At 43.5% G+C, this 19,856-nt stretch overlaps 1 protein-coding gene across 3 annotated transcripts in view; it reads left to right on the top strand.

Annotated features, from left to right (window-relative positions):
* Positions 1–8,567: 8,567 nt before the first annotated feature.
* PGCKA1 (PDCD10 and GCKIII kinases associated 1) overlaps positions 8,568–19,856 on the top strand; it is a 64,129-nt gene continuing 52,840 nt past the window's right edge. For 2 of the 3 annotated variants that reach the window (XM_073342297.2, XM_073342303.2), the window contains exon 1: positions 8,581–8,655. The gene's annotated coding sequence lies outside the window, so the exon portion shown is untranslated. Of the gene's footprint in view, positions 8,656–19,856 lie in introns of all 3 variants that reach the window. The other variant, XM_073342301.2, reaches the window with a different exon arrangement.

The raw sequence follows: 19,856 nt of genomic DNA, 5'->3' as shown, positions 1-19,856 counted from the left end.
GGCTACGAATTGCCAAACCTAGAGATGCTGGGGCTCAGCCCTGGCAAGCATGGCACAAATTAAGCACCGGCGTAAGGCCCTGTGCTGCCCTCTTTCCCAAGCCCCCGTGCAGAGGACATATTGGGGGGACTTGCTATGGGGACTCTGGGCTGCTCCAAACTGCAGAGCAGCCTACAGGCAGCCCTCAGGAGGCTGTTGTAAATTGGCGCACCCCTGCGCTAATATACACTGTGAACTGCTTCCAAAATAACAAGGGCACAAAGCTGGCTTAAAGCACAGAATCTTAACCGTTATCTTAAATTAGATTTGTAAGATCTTTGGAGTAGGGATCATGACATCTAGTGTTTGTGCAACACACAACACAAAGGGACTGCAATTCTCACTGGGGCCGTTGGGCATTACCATAATGCAAATAATAAATAACTCAAGTTATTAAAATTCTGAATAAAGCCTGTTCAGCAATTATTCAGGTCGCGAGTTAGGAGAGAGAAAGGGCAGCATTCTGAAAGGGCCTTTTGTTGATATACTTTTCTGGTCCCTGTAGTGAGCAATGCCAGCTTGATTTTTGATACACCATTTTGCAGGTAATCAAACCAAAATGTGTGCAAGGCCCTCTGGATAGTTCTAATGAAGGATTCCTTTATCAACAATCACTGTCAAGTATTTAGACTGCAAATATGACCCGCTTTAAAGTTGTTATAATCCACTGAGGAATGTACTCAAGATTATTGGAATGCTACTTTCTAAAGTACTGAGTGGCTAAAGAAAGAGGTAATGGGATACAGAGCTTCTCACCTTTAGATTACCTTTTAAATGTGAAAAGAAAAGGAGTACTTGTGGCACCTTAGAGACTAACCAATTTATTTGAGCATAAGCTTTTGTGAGCTACAGCTCACTTCATCGGATGCGTTCAGTACTGAACGCATCCGATGAAGTGAGCTGTAGCTCACAAAAGCTTATGCTCAAATAAATTGGTTAGTCTCTAAGGTGCCACAAGTACTCCTCTTCTTTTTGCGAATACGGATTAACACGGCTGCTACTCTGAAACCTTTTAAATGTGGTCACTGTGGTAGTCACTGAAAGTCATTCATTGCCATTTGACTGCAGGATAGTGGCCATGTGAAATGAATTGAAGGTCTCAGGCTAGGTGTTTCTAAATCACAATGTCCAACCTCTCAATATAGAGCACATAGAGACTAACCCTTTGGTTATGAGCCCTCCAGGTAAAGTTCTGAGCCATCTTATTAGGAACAATGGCAGGAAGCTTCCCCTGCTGCTGCCATGCAGTATCTGTGCTGTGATGAAACAGAGACCTTTACTACCCAGGACTGTCAGCTTGGTGCTGATTTCACCTAAAAGCAAAGGCCTCAATCCTGAACTGCATACAGGAGCTCTGCCCCGATCCCACTGTCATGACCTTCCACATGCTCGTACTGATATTATTTCAACACTGACAAAAAGTAGTAGGTCTCTGCTCAAGTGGCTTACATGCCAAGGCCCTGATCCTACAAACATTTCAGTACATGCTTCACTTTAAAGTCCTACTCACTGTAATGGAACTTCTCACAGGCTTAGAGCGATGTGTATATGTGAAAGTTTCCAGGACTGAGGCCTCAATGAGCATTCTAGGTGCATTATGGCACAGATTAAAATGCAATATCCCAGAAGACGATGATGTGTGGAAGTCCATTTTTGTCTATATATTTTAGGAGGGGCTAATAGTGCCACCTATTATTAAGGTTGCCCGACACTTCCTATTATAAAACAGACTCCAACAAGAGACTGCTGAATTGGAATTAATTTGCAAATTGGATACAATTAACTTAGGCTTGACTAGAGACTGGGAATGGTTGAGTCATTATAAAAAGTAACCTATTTCCCCTTGTTTATTCCTTTCCCCCCTCCCCCCGCACTGTTTCTCAGACGTTCTTGTTAAACCCTGGATTTGTGCTGGAAATGGCCCACCTTGATTATCATACACATTGTAAGGAGAGTGATCACTTTAGATAAGCTATTACCAGCAGGAGAGTAGGGTGGGGGGAGAGAAAACCTTTTGTAGTGATAAACACCCATTTTTTCATGGTTTGTGTGTATAAAAACATCTTCTGTATTTTCCACAGTATGCATCCGATGAAGTGAGCTGTAGCTCACGAAAGCTTATACTCAAATAAATTGGTTAGTCTCTAAGGTGCCACAAGTACTCCTTTTCTTTTTGCTAATACAGACTAACACGGCTGCTACTCTGAAGCCTATTATAAAACTGTTTTCAATTGTTTGTAACTTTGCCACACTTTAACTGTTTGAGCTGAAATATTCCACATCAGGTGTCCGCCTCAGGCTGATCTTTTTTGGAAAATTTCAGCCAAAATGGTTCAGCTGTTTCTGAGAAAGAGGTTAGGGCAAAATAACTTGTTTTCCCCAATTTAACAAAGCCAGACCTGCTGGGGGGAGGGGAATCAATTGGGACAAGGAGCCTGTGGGGGAGATTGGGACTGGAAGCTAAGCAAGGGGGAGGAGGAAAACTGGCACTGGGAGATGGGATGAGGGAGGAGACTAGGACTGGGAGCCGTGAAGAGAAATGGGAGTGGGGCCATAAAGCTAGTAGCTGGGGGGAGATTGGGATTGGCTAGGCAAAGAGACTGGAACTGACAACCAGTGGATGGGGTAATGGGGAAGAGTGGGGAGGCAGATCTGATGCAAGACAGGATGCAAAGGAGAGAACTGACACTGGCTGAGCAAAGAGATTGGGACAAGGAGCTGGGAAGAGGTCACACTAACCCAGTGGGGGAAGACTGGGACTGAAAGCCATTGGGGATGGGAAACCTGGGACAACTGGAGGACAGGAAGAAGGAGAGAGACAGATTGGATAAGGAGTCAGGAGGGGGAACCAGTGACTGGCTAGACAAGGAGACTGGGACTGGAAATGGGGGAAGACTGGTATGGGCAGTGCAGAGGGGCAAACCTAGGATTTGCTGGGCAACAAGAATGGGACTGAGATAAGAAGCCTGAGGAGTGGACACTGGGCCTGGCTAGATGAAGAGAATGAGACTGGGATGAGGAGCCAGGGTGGGGCAGAGACAGGACTGGGACAAGTACAAGTTGGAAGGGAGAAGCAAAAGAGGTCAAGGTTGGGGAGAATGGGGCAGAAGAATCTGTGCTCACTAGAGGACACTCCGCTCTAGAGCCTTGAATGGAACCCAAGGTTCCTGAGACTCACCATTCCTCTGCCGTTAGCAAATATCTGTGAATCCCAGCAGCAAAATGTCTCATCCCCCTCAAATGCTGGACTACAGGATGTCAATCTATCACTGCTCTCGATTATTCTGTTCGGTTAAGTGGCAGAGGCCTGTGTCATGAAGCTAAAGGTTCCAAACCTGCCGATGAACAGTGGGTGGGAGTGTCCATATGATGCCACATAACGGAATGTGTTTGGGGTTTTTTTCAGTTTGCTTTTGTAAAAACCTAGGAAATTATACACAAAACAATTATGTTAAAAGAACACCATTAAGATTGCAAAGTTAAGCGCTCAAAAGTTAAGAAGTGCCAGAATAAAGTTTGCCTGAGCAACCTTAATTCTGTCCCATTATCCTGTGTATTACGATGCAATGTTTAATTACAGAATCACATACTATGATGTCCTCAGAACCCCAGCCTCAAAAAGTGCACAAGATGGAACTGCTGTAAGGATGAATCAGGGCTGTGCAGTGAAGAAGGCTGTTGTCTGTATCATTTATTATAGAAGATGGACAGTGTGTACAATTTGAAGTAATGGAAACGGGAAGGTCTAGGCCCACTCAAAATTAAAGGCCCTCCCCTTCAACTAATGGGTGAAGCCACTAAGCCCAGGCTCCAGTTGATTACAGGGAACAACAAAGGAGAAAAGAGGATTGAGAGGGAGGTCAAAGGTAGAAAATCCAGGAATCGGAAGGGAACACCTGAGCAGAGAACCCAGTGCTCTTCTAAAGCATCCCAGGAGTCAGTGGACACAGCCCAGAGGAACACTGCACAGAGATGTAACTAAATAGCTGTCAGGGATGGTCTAGAGAATACATATTCCTGTCTTGAGCACAGGGGACTGGACTAGTTGACCTCTCGATGTTCCTTCCAGTCCTATAATTCTGTGAACAAGGGAACAAAAATAGGCCCCAGTCACAGAGTACCTGCCCGTCCAGCTTCCTACTCTTGGTGTGATGGATGGCCATCTTGGCCAGCGCCAGGAGGAGGCTGACAAGGAGGTCCCAGGACTTTAAAAAGTACAGCCAGAACCTCAGTAAGTGGTTCTGGAAAAGCCAGAATATGGGTGGCAACCATATGCACCCTACATAGATGTGTGCCAGGGTGTCTCTCTCACTGCAAAAGGGACAGGAGTCAGGGAAGTTGTGAACTGTGCAGGTACATGCTCATGCTCACGGCTCCATGAAGGAGCTGCCAACTGATATCTCCGGTGGGCCATGGAACCAGTGTGGAGTACACACAGGCCCACTAAGTTTCCTTGCCCTCCTCAGGTGGCGCAGGTCCTGCCACTTGGTGTCAGGGTGGGTCATGAGGGAGAGGAAGTGGATGGTACAAAGCATGAGCACGTACAGATGTTCTCCGGGCACAGTTCAGAGGTGGACAGGCTGGATATTGTTCATGGGACATGTAGGGGGTGGCTAGAAAGGTTCACAGAGCAGGGGGGCCAGAGGTGAGAGATAGGTGAGGAGCACCCTCCTGCAGAACACGCACAAGCAAGAGAAGCAGGAGGCAAGGCTGCCCTCACCTCCTGGAGCACACAACGGGGAACACACACGATAACAATCCCATGAGCTGGCTAAGTGCTGGGGGGGTCCATCCAGTTCCTCCAATCGTAGTCCAGGAGGTCTCTGACTCTGGTGACACTGGCCAGGACCAACCTCTGGTGCACCAAGGGGAACTCTATCACCTGCACACTATGGAGTGGATTGTGTAGCAGGGGCTCTCCGAGAATATCCTCCCTCTTGGTGGCTGCTATGGACCTGGTCACAGAGATTAGCGTCCAGGTCTTGAGAGGTCCTGGTAGAAGACGAGCAGCTCAGAGAGGTCTCAGGGGACCTCTCAGGTGGAGATAAAAGAGCTGCCGGTTGTATCAGAGCCTTCGGAGGTGGCAGAGAAAAGAGTGCACCAGCACACTCCAGGCTGGACTATCTGCACCATAAAGGACTCTATGCAGGACCTGAAGGCAGAAGGCATGGACTTAACTGCAGATGCAGACCAGGCCCTGTCTGCACTCCCACAAGAGGAGGCTCATGACCCCTGCAGAGACCCAGTGCAGCCCTGGCGAGAAAAACTCCAGGATCATCTTCTTTGAACAGTGTATAGTAAATGAGGTAGGGGATTGCAGGAAAAGAAACAACAGCCTCATGGTTAAGGCGGCTTAATGCTGACCTATAGAACTGGATTTTATCCCTGCCTGTGCCACAGAGTACCTATGTGATGCTGGGCAAGTCATTTAACCCAAATTTTACACTGATGATCTCTAACTGTGTGTTACTCATTTTCTGGGTACCTGACTTGAAACCTTAGGGTCTGATCAGCAGAAGTGCTGAGCACTCACAGCTGCAACTGGGAGCTGTGCACTGAAAATACAAAGTGCTATATATTGTTAAGTACTCTGAAAAATCAGGTCCTAAGCATCTCAAATTGGACACCCACAATTAGTGGATACATCCGCCCGCCCCTCCTTCAAGTCTCACTGTGTCTCAGTTCCCCACCTGTAAAATGGGGATAATAATACACTCTCATCTCACAGGGATGTTGTGAAAATAAATTAATATTTGTGAAGAACTCAGATACTATAGTGGTAAGCGCCGCAGAAAATCCCATAAGTAAATTAATAATTCTGTCTTCACAGCAGCAAATAAGGCCTGGGACCACCCAGTGAACAAATGAGGAGAAAACAAAATATTGAATTAAGAGAGCACCATCTATGCTATGCACTGAATGAGGCAGGGTCCTGTGGAAAAAAACAGTATGTGATCATATAATTAAAGTCTTATCATAATGCATACACACATGTAGGGGCTAAATTAAGGTTATACTGGTAACCTGAATTCTGGCATTTCCTAACTTTTGAGTGCTTGACTTCACAACCATAATAAATGTTCTTTAAATGCAGGGGTTTTTTTATGTAATATGTATATGTAAAATAAAGACAAGAAGTGATTAGAACATGAAGGGTCAGATTGTGAACTCCTTACCATGTTGGTAAGCACTAATTCAGATGAATGACTTCAGAAGGACTACTTGGGTGAATAACTCCACACCAGTGTGAGTAGAGGGGCCACAAACTAGCTCAAACGTTTTAGGTTCAATAAAGACTAGGAATTCCATGTGTAGGGCCATATCCTCTCACGCTTACTCACGCTGACCACCCTGTTCCACAGATAACCGCATTGAAATCACTTTCAGACCAGACTCTGGCTCATAGTGAAGGTTGTCACCTTTCACCTGCTCATCTCACTAGACTGAATCCTGATCCCACGCAAAGGCAAAGTAACATAAATGGAAGCAGGAGCAAGTCCATGGGGCCCAATTCTGATCTCACACCAGTGTAAATCAGGTGGAAGCAATATAAGTGAGATAAGCATGCCACACGTGCCTAGGTGCAGCACGGGAAACAAACAAGGGTGGGTATCTCAAAGTATACCGGCTGTCTCTGTGAAGTCAGGGTCACTCAGTGTACATTCCAAAACACCCCACAACCCTGCGGCAGCGATTGTCAGAGCTCAGGTCACCTGACTTGGGGGAAGTCTCAGAGCCCAGGTTCCAGCCCCCGCGGGAAGCTATTTTTAGCCCATGACGCATGCTGGAGTTCAGCTGACCCAGGCTCTGACTCTTGCTTCCATGGAGATTTTTTTGCAGTGAAGAGGTACCTGCAAGAGACTGGTGATTCCTTACAGTTGCCATCAGAACCATGAAGTTGGAACCTTCATCATAGTTTAATGTAGGCTTTTTTTTAATTTAAAAAACATTCCTGATTCTTTAAGCCCATTTTCAACCATGCTAAAAACATAGGAGGAAGAACTAAATGTGCCAAACAGCTATTGTAGAAGTTATTGGAATTAGCATGCAGTCTGAAAGCTCAGCTATGCTTAGCCTTTAAACAACATACTTTTTCCATTTACATTAAGCACATCCAAAGCAATTTTTGTTAATTTGATTCCTGGCATCTTATGTTTAGCCTTTGAATATGTAACTAGAGAAAGGGCAGCTGTAAGAAACTGAGGCTAGGTGGCGCAGTTGTTTTACACATTAATGTTTCATCTTGTAAGCCCTGTGTCCAGTTTACTGAGGCCACAAGTGAAATGAATCCAATGTTCTGAAATCTATACCATCCCCGGTGCACATCAGAAAAATCACCATGGGGCAACTCCTGCACACTCTACATACTCCACTCCAATTGTCAATAGGATTCCTCACATGAGTAAGGCAATCAGGGTTTAGTGGCACATTTTTCAGCATGATCAGTGTTCTCTTCTCACAGCAAGGACCAGGACTGCAGTAACTGGGTATTGCTGGTCAGATCAGAGTTATGCTGGCAAAGTTGTATAGTCCCATACATATAGCTATTGTTATTTTCTAATGCATGATAGCAATGCACCCACCAGTAGAGTAGCTGTACCCAAGAATATCAGCCTCATTTTCATAAGCCCTAAAACAAAAAAACAAGCAAACCAATAAAAAGGATTTAGTAGAATATTTCCAAAGTCTCATCTGGTTAGAGAAAAGTACGTGGGCAGTTTTGAACCCACAGCTCTGAAACAACCGACTGGGATTGTACAATGTTGTTGTGATGCAGCAAGTTCCTTCCAAGACTCAGCCTACAATCTCTAGGAATATCAAGAATCAGTATTTTAACTGATGTGACTGGAGAAAAAAATTAATTTGCCTGGCTGCCTGCAGGAATCTCCTAAAATCTCTCTTCTTACAACTAGGCACTCCCTCCTTCTTACAACTAGGAGTGGGACAAGTAAGCACTCTCCTTTCATATCCTATCTGGAAGTAATACCACACCCAGAAGGCAGCTGTTCCAAGAAAACCAATAACTTCTATGGACAGGTCTGATGTCACCCCTGTAGGTATATCTCTCAGCTGGAGGACTGAAATCTGAGCAGCAGCAGCACCCAACATGGTGGTGACTATAATTCAGTGCCAGGTAAAAATACCTGATCTGAGAGGGGAACTTTCTGGTCAGCTTAGTTCGTGACTTGGGAGAATCTAATATATAGAATACTCAAAATGCAGCAAAAATCTGGGGGTGCATAAATTGCCTTGGAGGTTTTTTTTATACAAGTTACTGTCCAAGAGAAAAGGAATAAGATGGCACATTTTCTTTTTTTATCCTGACCATAAAACAACAAAGTTTGTCAGGTTTCATATCCAGCTTGCAGGTAAAGGGTTACAGATTCTAGGAAGTATTAAATTCAAACTTTAAGGGATTTTATTTTCATCTACAGTCACATGATACCTTCATACCCAATGACACTAACTACAGTGTCTCATTAAGAGGTCATGCAAACTCTCAAGCTAAACAAGGCATTCTTACATATTTAACATTCAAATGCAGAAACCAAGCTAAGCCATGGGAGATCGTAATCAGAAAAGAGCTACACTTCCTGACCAACACAAAAGCTGCAGGTAGGAAACGTTCTTGCTCTTTTACGTTTTAAATTTCCAAATGTTAATTGTACTTTCACGAGAAATTGTTTACTGGGCATTTACTGCACTCTGTTTAGTTTTAACTTTTAGAAAAATCTTTCTAATAGTTTTGTCCTGAAAATATTTAAACTCCTTGATGTTTCACCTGTTGCAGGGACAGTACTGTTTTCCAGACAGAGACACAGACCGCTTAGCAGAAAACCAAAGCAGATCAGATACCTTCTTTTTAAACTACTTCTCACTAATAAAAACCTAAACCTAAAAAGATTTTTAAGTTAATTTTTTTTTATCTAACTGGTCATGTTAGCAATTATTAGGGTGTATTTTGAAATAATAGTTACTATACTCTTTATGTCTGAAAACAGAGGATTTAGGGAACCTCTGATTTTATTTATGCCTCCTGTGAATTGCGTATTGTTTGAGTCACTTCAGTGAAACTGTGATTTAGTGCATCTGACTGCCTATTAAACTTATGTAATTCCAGTTTTCTCTCTTCTAGAATTTGGTGCACCTTTGTGAAAACTTGCAAGATAAATAAGAGGCAGGTGGAGGTGGGGAGGGGACTTCAAAAATCTAAAGACAGAGCAGAATCTAGAAATGGAGGGATGCAAGTAGTGATTATAATACTTCAGTTAAAACTTGGGAAATCAGGTATGCAAGTTACAGCAAGCCATGTTAACTTACACATGGAATGGCATGAGGTTTCACTGACCTTGTCAATATCATGGAGGGTCATATTTTCACTTTTGTTGAAGAATTTTTCTAGTGTACAATGTTGGGCAAAAACGGAGCTCTTTCTCTCTCTCTCTGTCTTGAAGATCTTGTCTTTCCACCTATGTTTTCCCTTAAACACCATAATTGTTTCAGATAATGCACTATCCACTCACCATTATGTTCCCTTCACAGGAATGCAGTACTCCATCTTGTTTGACAATGCTACCTCTATTTTCCATAATATTGTCCCCTTGGGGATTCCTGTTGCTTCCAACAAATTAGTAGTGTTTACTGATTTACAGTTTATAAACTACAGTAGTTCTGGCAGAGAAGTGATGGGTACAAGGAAGGTATTTTTGCCATCTTTCTGTGTAAAGCTGTATAACGTGTTCTCTTGTCCCATCTGCTATCAGCAGGTATTAAAAGCAGAGGAGAATAATAATACTTAGCACTACGTTGCATTCTGTGGCCAAGTTTTCAAAGTGCTCTACAAAGGAAGCTACTGTCACCCACATTTAACAAATGGGGAAATTGAGTATCCAGAGAGGTTATCAGCTACATTTTCAAAACTGGACACTGATTTTTTTCTTCACTTTGTAGGTGCCCAATCTGAGACATCTTGGGCCTGATTTTCAGAAGGGCTCAGGTGAAATCAGGCCCAAGATGTCTCAGTTGGACATCCAAAAACCTATAATCAGCCAAGATGGTGTCCACTTTTGAAATTCTGGCCAGAAGTGATCAGTATAAGGCCACACAGTGATTCCGTGGCAGAGCCAAGAACAGAATTCAGCCAGGTCTATTAAGGCTGTGGGGCCATATCAATGTTCTGAGTGTATATTACTCTTCAGAAAAGAACAGCAGGATTTTCAGAATGGGGCCTTTGAAAACCACCACAGGCACGATCTTGCCGTCCTTACCCATGAAAAACTCCCATTGACTTCAGGATTAGACTTCAGGTTCCCACAGAGTTCCTACTGCTTTAAAATTGGTTAAATTAAATACATAACAATTAAATAGTGATAAGCAAAGGGAATGGATTTTTAGCATAAAAGTGACAGCTGAGATCAGGACAAATTTCATGACAGGATTTGATGTTGTCATATAAATATTCTAAAAACACATATCCTGTCCAACAACCTTTCAGAGATTAGTGTTTGAAAAGAAGAAAATTTTATGTTTAACTGACCCTATCAAAGTCCATTTGTTTTGTTTTAGTGAGGGGTTGGCCTACAGGTAGTCAATGAAATTCTGACTAGTTTCAACCAATTGCATATGTATTTTATTCAAACCTCACTTTGAAAATTAGGAGTAGTAGCCTAACTATGATGTTATTAAGAGGCATTTGCACTTATTGGGCCAGATCTCCAGCTGGTGTAAACAGGCACAGCTTCGTTGACTTCAGTTAAGCTGCACCTGTTTAAACTAGTTGACTATCTAACCCTTTAGAAGCAGGACACATTCAGCTGTGTGCCTCATGGAGTGCCTGAAGCATGGGGTTGTGTCAGTAACTTTGCTGCACTGCCTGATATATTATTATTGTTTGTATTACAGTCACATCTAGGAACCTTAGTCATGGACCAGGATCTCATTGTGCTAGGTGCTGTCCAAACACAGGACAAAAAGACAGTTCCCACTCCAAAGAGCTTATAGTCTAACCATAAAAATTACCTTAGGTCATATTCTGCTTATAACTACACAGGTGTAAATCTGGAGTGATTTCAGAAGGGTTACTGTAACTTTACACAAATATAATTAAATATAAAATTTGGCTCAAATCATTCACAAGATCAATACAGAAAATTCTTCAGGTTAACATAAGGGGTGTATTTGCATACCTGGAAAGAAAATGCACCAAGAGCTACAATCATCCCATTGTAGAGATTCCAATGGAAAAGGGGCACTGCGTCTTTTAAGTGACAATGTCGATTATGACCCTTCTGTTTTACGTAATGTTTTTACACATTGGCTGGGTCATGGAACACCCATATTTAGCAGCTTGGTCATTAAATCAGCTACATGTTTCATTATGTAAAACGTTCTTAGCCAGTGAGCTTCAGAGACATCATAGTAAATATTTGCATTGCTTGTGAAGTATGACTTCAGCTGTCATCATGCTTACAGATCTAGAACGAAAGAAGCATGATTTTTGAACGAGAGAAAAACAGCCACAGCACTTTCCTAAGAAATCAGTGCAAGTGACATAGATGCACCTGGCTCTTCTTTAGCAGCTCAGCTGTGCTTTATAGCAGTAACCTAACAATACCTACAGTAATTAGAATTTCTGCTATGCCATTTATGACACAGTCCCATTTAACTTCTTGCTTTGTCATTTCATGTAAGCAGAGTCAAATGCAACAGTGCCTTATGGGAAAGGCGTGGTAGATTCATACAAATCAAATATTCCTTCTGGTACACAGGCGATGAGGAATTCTTGGACGTTAAGAACCTGGGGCCAATTTTTAGTGGAGGGTCCAAACAGGTAGAAGTGTTGAAAACAAACCTTGTACAATTACAGCATCGCCTCTTCTGCCTGCTTTCTATTCCACTAGTAATACTGTTATCTGGGAATAGTGTTGCTGTTACAAAGATCACAAAGTATTTCACAACCAATTACAGTGTATCCATATACACACAAGTACACAGCCTAGGGGTACAGAAGGGTCTAATGGTCACCTTTCAAGGAGAAAGGTTTGTGCTTGGGGAAGCTAGGCAAGGAATGGCCTGGAGAACATAAAACAAAAGGCCAGAAAGACAGGAGGGAAAGTCTACAGAGCACTTGGGTCTGTTCCTGGCTCTGCCACTGCCCTGCTGTGGCACTATGGGCAAGTCACTCAGCCCATTTCCCTCTCACACACCTTTGGCCTATTTCAATGGTAAGCTCTTCAGCGGAGGGGTGGCTCTCAGTAGAATGCACAGTACAGTGTTCCTGCCTTGGTTCAGGTCTGAGGTGCTACTGTGATACAAATAAAGCCCATTACAATGCAGACAACTGAAACAATGGGAGGAATGTTAGGTAGTCATATTATAACACACCCAGCTCACAATTTAGCCAGGATACCAGAGATAACACCTCAACTCCTATATCTCGTCTGTTTACCTGAGGGTTGTACACAGCCATTCATCACCAGAATCTCTGAGAACACTAGTAAAGTTCTCAGTGAACTAGACAGGGGGCATGTCTTCACTAGCAACATTAACTAGCTTCACTAGCAGCTGCGTAGTCGCGGCACCAGTGCTGGGAGAGAGCTCTCCCAGCGCTACAAAAAAACCCACCTCCACGAGGAGAGTAGCTCCCAGCTCTGGAGCACTGTCTACACTGCCACGTTATAGCACTGAAACTTGCAGCGCTCAGGGGGGTGTTTTTTCACACCTCTAAGCGAGACAGTTGCAGCGCTGTAAAGTAGCAGTGTAGACAAGGCCAGAGACTCTGGCTCTCCTTCCCCCTTTGGGGGGAGACAACTCTGCATGAGGTGATGTTGTTTATTCATTCTGTCACAGCGCTATAGAAGTGCCGTAGTATTTTTAGTTTTAACTAACAATCAGAATTGCAGTCTAACTTTTCATCTAAAAAAAGGAAGTCCTCCAGCAGCACAGTGCTATATAACACCATGTAGGACTGGAGTACTGGTTCCATACTGACTCTCAGGCAGAGTCCAACTTCCTGAATTAACAGCACCCAATCCAGCAGCACATGGATTTTCTCCCATCTAAACATTGGCCTGGCTTAACGATGCTTACTTAGCTCAGGGGAACTCGGAGGAACACAGCCCAAAAGTATGGATGCAGGCAACAATGCCAGTGGACAGAGAATGGTTGATTATTGCTGTGCTAGAGAAAGCAAGCGCTGAGAAGTTAGAGGAGACAAAATTGAAGCACAGACCATTTTTCCTTGCTGAAAGGCTGACGTCCAAGTGGGCATCAAGAGAGACCTGGAGGAAGGGTTGAAAAGGATGACTTGAGGTCACAGAGGTACCAGTGATGTTGCCAATATTTCTGGGGATTGAATTCAGCATTCTTTCATTTGGACATGTGGAAGAACTCATATTTTGTTGTGAATTGATCACATTGTTTGGGAGAGTATGAATTAAATGTGTAAGTAGTAACAATAGAAAGCAGATATATAAAAAGCAGAAGTTTCTCTTAATGGCTGACCTTTGTCTCCTCCACTTTTTCTCCAGCAATTTATTTAGTTCCCTACTCCTCATATTAGCCACAAATAATTGCTGTGGAAGTGCAGATGCTTTTTGTCCTGGTTATAAAGAAGTTTTATAGTCTGTGTTCTGTTGTAAATTGACATGTAAAATTATTTTGTGGTTCGGGCGGAGGGGGGGTGGGAAAGAGGTGGGAGGCTTATGTCTCACATTATTCAGTATCACTGTATGGCCATTTTGGAATCCTCCCCATTCGTTTAAAAGAGATGTGTATTTTTATTAAGGTAAATAGTGGGCCAAATTAGATATGTTGTACGCAAATAAGGCTGATTCCTTGCTGTAGCAGACCACTCCAATTGACCTCTATGCTTGTTACTCAACTTCTGCAGTGGAGAATTAAGCTCAAAGATGAAGGCAAAGTAGAGAGTTCTTGGTCTTTTTTCACTCACCCTCTCCTCACCCTGAGAAGCACTCCTGAAGCTAACAGGAGTTTCGCCATTGACGTCAGTGGGAGCAGGATCAGACCCTTTTTCAGCAAGAGGGGGAATGTACAGCCAGACTCCATACAGCTTTGCAGACTGTTCTAGTGACATCACAAAAGCAACCCAACAACCAGCTGACACGTGCTTGCCCCGGTGACTCAGCTCCACCACCACAGCGATGGGACCTCTGTGTATCTCCCCTGGCTACCACTTCTCCCCATCCCTCCACCACTGCTATATCTAGGGCCCTACCAAATTCACGGTCCATTTTGGTCAAATTCACGGTCATAAGATTTTTAAATTGTAAATTTCATGATTTCAGCTATTGAAATCTGAAATTTCACGGTGTTGTAATTGTAGGGGTCCTGACCCAAAAAGGAGTTGGGGGGGGTCCACAAGGTTATTGTAGGGGAGATTGTAGCACTGCTATCCTTACTTCTGTGCTGCTGCTGATGGCTATGCTGCCTTCAGAGCTGGGCAGCTGGAGAGTGGCAGCTGCTGGCAGGGAGCCCAGCTCTGAAGGCAAAGCCACCGCCAGCAGCAACACAGAAGTAAGGATGGCCTGGTATTGTCACCCTTCCTTCTGTGCTGCTGCCTGCAGAGCTGGGCCCTCAGGCAGCAGGGGCCACTCTCCGGCCGCCCAGCTCTGCAGGCAGCAGCACAGAAGGAAGGGTGGCCTGGGTATTTCGCTACACTTCTGCACTGCTGCTGGCAGGGCGCTGCCTTCAGAGCCGGGCACCTGGCCAACAGCTGCCGCTTCTCTGATGCCCGGCTCTGAAGGTGGTGCAGAAGTAAGGATTGCAATATTGTGACCCCTGTAAAATAACCTTGCGACACCCCCCCCCCCCCCCCGCAGCTCCCTTTTGGGTCAGGACCCCCAATTTGAGAAACACTGGTCTCCCCCATTAAATCTGTATAGTAAAGGGTAAAAGCACACAAAAGACCAGATTTCACGAGGGGAGACCAGATTTCACAGTTCGTGACAGGTGTTTCCATGATCATGACTTTGGTAGGGCCCTAGCTATATCACACTAGGGGGGATAGGTGCTATTTCTGAGGTGTGGCATCTGGATGCCAAGACACCTTGCTCCTGGCAGACTGCTGCTGATCTTACCTGCCAGTTTGCTCACTTGTGGGATCCCTAGTGCTCGCTCTGAAGTGGCCACACCAGCCATGTAAACAGAGGAGTGTACCAAGTCTGACTGGCATGTGTGGAGTCACATTCCCACAATCACCAGACACCTTTAGGTTACCAATACTTGGCCCCTCTGACAGTTGGTATCCCCGTCCCCGGACAATACTATGGTATCTGCTGCTCTTCTAAGGCTGACCCTCCATCCCCGCGATGAGCCATTTTGCGGCATTGGTTTCACAGCAGTTCCTTTGGGACTGGCTCACTTTGTGCACTTGTTAATGCCTGAGTTCTGCTGATTTCCTGCTCCCAGTTTGGGGCTGCCCAGGCCCTTCTAGCAGCTGTACTCCTCAGGGTAGTGCTGCCTGCACCTGGGAAAGCTGGGATCAGATTAACTGCCTAGCAAGAGCCTTGCATTCAGTGCAGCAGATGGTGTGATAAAAGGGTCCCAAGTCCGCAGCTCTGCTGCCTACTGCACCTTTTATGCTTCTTAGCAACTCAACATGGCCAGGTACTTAATGCAGTTTCTTTTAGCATATTCTGTAAAATGGTATCTGCTCTTAACTCCTGAGCCTGATTGCGATCTCACTTGCACAATTCTAACTGCTCTGATTTCAAAGGAGTTACTCCCATGATATACTCTTGTGAGATCAGCATACAGCCCTGTGGATTTCAGGCTCTTGAAGTAAACTGAAAGCACTGCACCTTTATAACTCAATGGAAAATGAGGTTACTGTGTCTTTAAAATTGAAGAAGGTTTTTTCATTGTCCTTTATGCCTCTATTTTTGGTTTGACTGCTTTGGGTGGGGCATGGAAAAAACAATATTTACCTGCTGTGTAGCTCTATTCTTTGCGTATTAGTTTTTGCATTATCTTCCCCCATGTGAATTTAGCAGATGTCGCACGGACTGATGCCAGCCCTTTGCTTCAGCTGTCGGAATACGTGTTCGTCTCTACTAAACATTAGCAGTCTAATAGTGAATATGTTACGTCTGTGTTGTTAAGGTACACATTGAAATGCCAGCAACAGATTCACAGGCAAAGATGCTCAAAGAGCAAAATATGGTAGGAGATAAAACTACCCATCCCAAATAGGGTCTCCAGAGGCACAAGGAGCTACTGTCACATACATGACAGGTTTCAGAGTAGCAACCATGTTAGTCTGTATCAGCAAAAAGAACAGGAGTACTTGTGGCACCTTAGAGACTAATAAATTTGAGCATAAGCTTTTGTGAGCTACAGCTCACTTCATCGGATGCATTCAGTGGAAAATACAGTGGGGAGATTTATATACATAGAGATCTTGAAACAATGGGTGTTACCATGTTACCATACACACTGTAAGGAGAGTGATCAGGTAAGGTGAGCTATTACCAGCAGGAGAGTGGGGGCGGGGGGGAGGAAACCTTTTATAGTGATAATCAAGGTGGGCCATTTCCAGCAGTTGACAAGCGTGAGGAACAGTGGCATGGGGGGAGGGGCAATAAACATGGGGAAATAGTTTTACTTTGTGTAATGACCCATCCACTCCCAGTCTTTATTCAAGCCTAAGTTAATTGTATCCAGTTTGCAAATTAATTCCAATTCAGCAGTCTCTTGCTCAAGTCTGTTTTTGTTGAAGAATTGCCACTTTTAGGTCTGTAATTGAGTGACCAAAGAGATTGAAGTGTTCTCTGACTGGTTTTTGAATGTTATAATTCTTGACTTCTGATTTGTGTCCATTTGTTCTTTTATGTAGAGACTGTCCAGTTTGGCCAATGTACATGGCAGAGGGGCATTGCTGGCACATGATGGCATATATCATATTGGTAGAGGTGCAGGTGAATGAGCCTCTGATAGTGTGGCTGATGTGATTAGGCCCTATGATGGTGTCCCCTGAATAGATATGTGGACACAGTTGGCAACGGACTTTGTTGCAAGGATAGGTTCCTGGGTTAGTGGTTTTGGTGTGTGGTGGTTGGTGAGTATTTGCTTCAGGTTGTGGGGCTGCCTGTAAGCAAGGACTGGCCTGTCTCCCAAGATCTGTGAGAGTGATGGGTCATCCTTCAGGATAGGTTGTAGATCCTTGATGATGCGTTGGAGAGGTTTTAGTTGGGGGCTGAAGGTGACGGCTAGTGGCGTTCTGTTATTTTCTTTGTTGGGCCTCTCTTGTAGTAGGTAACTTCTGGGTACTCTTCTGGCTCTGTCAATCTGTTTCTTCACTTCAGCAGGTGGGTATTGTAGTTGTAAGAACTCTTGATAGAGATCTTGTAGGAGTTTGTCTCTGTCTGAGGGGTTGGAGCAAATGTGGTTGTATCGTAGAGCTTGGCTGTAGACATGGATCATGTGGTGTGGTCTGGATGAAAGCTGGAGGCATGTAGGTAGGAATAGCAATCAGTTGGTTTCCGGTATAGGGTGGTGTTTATGTGACCATCGCTTATTAGTACCCAGGAAGTGGATCTCTTGTGTGGACTGGTCCAGGCTGAGGTTGATGGTGGGATGGAAATTGTTGAAATCATGGTGGAATTCCTCAAGGGCTTCTTTTCCATGGGTCAAGATGATGAAGATGTCATCAATGTAGCGCGAGTAGAGTAGGGGCATTAGGGGACGAGAGATGAGGAAGTGTTGTTCTCTTCTTCCTCAGCACTATAAAAGGTTTTTTCCCCCCCACTCTCCTGCTGGTAATAGCTCACCTTACCTGATCACTCTCCTTACAGTGTGCATGGTAACACCCATTGTTTCATGTTCTCTGTGTATATAAATCCCCCCACTGTATTTTCCACTGAATGCATCCGATGAAGTGAGCTGTAGCTCACGAAAGCTTATGCTCAAATTGGTTAGTCTCTAAGGTGCCACAAGTACTCCTTTTCTTTTTGTCACATACATGTACAATTTCCATTCTTAAATTCTTGTTTAATTTAAAACGTTTGGAAACATTTTCCGTTTGCTAGAACATTCCTCTAGTTCAAAAAGTGAAATAGCAGGTGTAATGCCAACAGTTTAGCAATGTACTTAAATAAAAATGCCGTAGCCCTTATACATTACTTCTATATAGAGCACACGCTGCTTACTGATTCTCTAAAGCACAGAATCGTCAACCAAAACACAATTGTTTCACAAAATGCCTTTGAGTCTGACCTGCTCCCATTAAAGAGAATAATAAAACTCCCACTGACTTCAACAGCAGCTGTTGAATGCTCAGAACTTTTGAAAACCAGGCCACTTATTTCAGGTCTTTGAGGATTTAGAACCTATTATTGATTATTAAATAAATTATAATTAACAAATAAAAAGTAAAAATTTTAGGCTCCCAGTTTTTTCAGACTTAGCCTAAATTAACGTTCTCTGCTTTTGCTGTCCACCCGTACACATACCTAGGTGTTGCATTTACATCTGCATAGTAGTGAAGGATCACTTTCCTCTAACTTGAAATGTATTGTGCAAAATGAAACCCAGCCCCAGCTAATTAGATTACTGTTAACTGAACCTTATTTATTGATGTAAACGTTACAAAATAAATAACCTCCATTCAGTCAGAAACCAATTAGTTCATCAGTGTATGGTATAATTTCCTGAATAAGATGATTTCTAAGCACAGGACAAAGTGTACAGTAGAAGGAAGCATTTCAATTACAGCAGCTTTGCTGTAAGAGTCTCTGTCTTGTGTTGCACTAACTTACATATTACTCACGAAAGCTCATGCTCAAATAAATTGGTTAGTCTCTAAGGTGCCACAAGTACTCCTTTTCTTTTTACATATTTTGGAGCACTCAAATCTACACTGCATAGTTCTAGGCTAAGTAGTGGTGATGTTGCTTTGGAGTTTGGAAAACTTAAACCTCCATGTATATGCAGCCCACCTGTCAAATCAGTTTCAACAGAGGTTCTGAGATGGAGCATGAACAGTGCAATGGTCTCTAAGAAAGCCAAGTTCCAAACCAAGTAGGACTTTGTAGTTCTATAGTAATACTTAGAATTGTACCCAGAAACAAAGTGGAACCCTTCAAGGCTGGTTGAAAATTTTGCATCAAAACTTGGGTTTTCAACTAAACAAAAGGAAATGTTTACTTTCCTAGAAAATATTAAATTTTTCATCAAAAACCTAAAAGCTTTTGGCTGAAAAACAAAAACAAACAAACAAACAGTTTTCATGTTTTTGGCTTTTCAACACAAAGTTGAAATTTTCCTCAGAAAATTTTCAACCACCACTAGAAGTCTATGGGAGTAAAGGTGTAATACACTGTAAGGGCCGGATACAAATACCACTAAAGTCAGCAGAAAGACTTTCTCAGATTTCAGTAGGCTTCAGATCAGGCCCCATCCAGGAAATTCTGCTAAGTAAGAGGTCAGCCGTGTTCTGCATTCGTTTTGTGTAGTCTTCACATGTAGCCCCAAGTAGAGCTGAATGTAGTAATCCTGCCTGGAGAATACTCATACACTAGTATGGTAAAGTCCAGATCAACCAGGCACATGGAGGGTTGGAGGAAAAGTCTCTTGTCTACTCCTGCTACCTGGAAATAGTGGCAGGAATCTATCAAAACCTGTGGATTGTGAATCTTGTTAATAAAAAGTGGACATATGCCCTCAATGAGGGGAGTAAGCAAACTTCCCGTTGAAGTCAATGGATAGTGCAAGGACGGCAGGATATAGTCTTTTAATAGGTAATGCTACTTTGTTAATTTATTGAATTAAATCATACCAGCATAAAACTCTGCTTTACA

The sequence above is a fragment of the Lepidochelys kempii genome, chromosome 4 (genome assembly GCF_965140285.1).
Source record: "Lepidochelys kempii isolate rLepKem1 chromosome 4, rLepKem1.hap1, whole genome shotgun sequence".
Taxonomy (NCBI): Eukaryota; Metazoa; Chordata; order Testudines; family Cheloniidae; genus Lepidochelys; species Lepidochelys kempii.
Note: the sequence above shows the minus strand (reverse complement) of the source record. Positions and strands in the feature narration are given on the sequence as shown.